Genomic DNA, 2,493 nt, shown 5'->3' with positions numbered 1-2,493 from the left:
CTCAGAAGGGTGGGCACCCTCTATCTTCGACAACATGGCATTCCCTCATTAAACAAATTAGTCGACGGCCCGATATTTTTTTAGTCCGATTTGGCATTCTGAACTTGTTGTTTTGGGTTGTTGGCAACTGCAGACTACTGCAAGACCTGATGATGAAATTACTTCATAGAGCAGCACAATCAAAGCAAATGCTACGGAATTCAAGAGTTGGTCAAGTTTGTATGTTTAAACTAAGAGGTGGAACTCGTTGAAAAAGGCTTTTTTGAATGTTGTAACACAAAGTGACATGCACATAGAAAACACAGTAGTATGTACCTCTAATATTGATATGAAGGGCAACTGTTTGGCTTCAGAAAATGGAAATTATGCTTCACAAACTAGTAACTCTGACAAAATTGTGTATTTAATTAAGAATTTTAAAAACTAGAGGGCTTGACACTTCAATTTAGAATTTTGTATTTAATTAACTTCTTCTACTTAACCTTTCTTGTGTCTTTCCTGATCTTTTTTTTTGTTATACTGGATAATATTAGCCCTTGAGGCCTCAGAAAACTATTCAAAAGAAACATTAAGTGAGGGAAAATCACTCCTCAGATAAATTGCCCCCAACTCCCAAGTCTGTGACGAGCAGTCAAAAGTAGAAATTGCTTTACACAACTTAAAATGATTGGGAATCCCTGCTCTAAAGGAGTAGCGCTGAACCACTGAAGTAGTTTTGAAGTAGGCTGACATTGAGCTGCGCCGGCTAATTTCAGCTCGAGGGTTTTATACCATTTACTTTGGCATCTGGCTGTGTTGTAATCATTGTCTGTGAGTGGAATGTCTAAACCACCTAAAGCAAAGAGTAGAGAGAGACCAGGAGACCATTCCACTGGAATTGCACTGCTTCACAATGACTTGCATTCAAGTTTCTTCCTGTGAACTGTTGACATTAACAACAAAGTTGGCCAATTTTAGATGAATTATTACTTAAGGATCCTGGTTGACACAATGTTGATAAAGGGTTCAACAGTATTATTAAGATATTGGATCAATAGCGTACAATAACTAAAGGTTTCTCAATAATTGCAGGTTATATAATTCTCAATAATTGCAGGTTTCTCACGTTTATTGATTGGCAGCAGAAAGACAAAAAGACATAACTAGAGGTCTTGACACTTAAGCCATCGACTGGTGCACAATGGACGATATTAGTTGGTTGTCAGCTGTCATTAAAAAAGGTATGATTGAGGGGTTTTCTATGGTCAATCATAGATGTATTTGACTTACTGTATCTTTTTCAAATGTTCTGTATATTCTAAGTACATGAAACAAAAACTGTGTGTGAGGATCCAGGAAAATCTTGTCTTGCTTTATGTGTTAAATACATATTCTGTTATGTGTTAATTAAAGTGTGTCACAATGTGGCGATAAAGAGATGATGCTAACATTTAAAAAAAACTCTGTTAATTGTGAGGTGACAGCCCTTTTACTATTATTATTACTTCAGTAAAACACTAAAACTAATGTCATTTTTTTCTGGGATTTGGGGTGTTGTTTTTTGTCTCTGGTGCTTCCACACACATACAAACTTGTAAAAGAACTATCCATGCTGTTTTGAGTGAGATACGGTTTCTGAATGTCCTCTGCCTTCGGTCTCCGGGTCTGCATGGCTTTCACCATCACTTGTTGTTCTGAATGGCAAAACACTGTTACAACACACACTAGTTCACCATAATCTCCAAAAGAACTACTTCCATGTCCCTGTTCTGCAGGTATTCCACAAGTGTCTCTCGTCTAGAAGAAGTCTCCCAGCTAATCCTGCCTTGGACTGACCAAGGTTGGATGATGATGCTCAGTAGTTAGCTAAGCTGATGTGATCTTACCTAACTACTGAGCATGTGCAACTCCCAACAAAGATAGTGTAGAAGTGAGATGTCTCACTCTGTTGCTAAAACAGAGACCTAAACACACAGGGTGACAAGAGGATCTTTAGCAATGTGCAGTACAACAAAAACATGGTGTGTTTTGAACATGAAACCATATAAACCTATTCTGGTACAACCTCAAAAATTACAATTTATGACCTGAAAATGAGACTAATACGGGTGCTTTAATGTACCATACTCTATCAGCAGTTGGATCTGTCCTGGTGACACAAGCCAATTCTGTCACAACCACAGAGATGCTAGGGTATACGTCCCATGGGTTCATTGCATGAACATTGACAGCTTGCCACACATTACAAAGTGTTGCATTGCTTGGTTTCACAACAACCTGCCATTTGCTGCACAACATAAGTTATACAGTTTTTTTCAATCGCTAACAAGCGCTTACCCACTATCATGATACTTTTTCTAAACTCTTAACACAGACTCACACCTACAAAACACAATTGGCCAAATGGATAATTTTCTTCTCAAAAACACATTTTGTTAAACATATACTAACTCTTCATTTCAAAATAGAACACATCCTTCTCTGCACACACTAACTTTACCAAAACCCTGGAAA

This window comes from Etheostoma spectabile, chromosome 8 (genome assembly GCF_008692095.1).
Source record: "Etheostoma spectabile isolate EspeVRDwgs_2016 chromosome 8, UIUC_Espe_1.0, whole genome shotgun sequence".
Classification (NCBI taxonomy): domain Eukaryota; kingdom Metazoa; phylum Chordata; class Actinopteri; order Perciformes; family Percidae; genus Etheostoma; species Etheostoma spectabile.
This window is presented reverse-complemented; position numbering follows the sequence as displayed.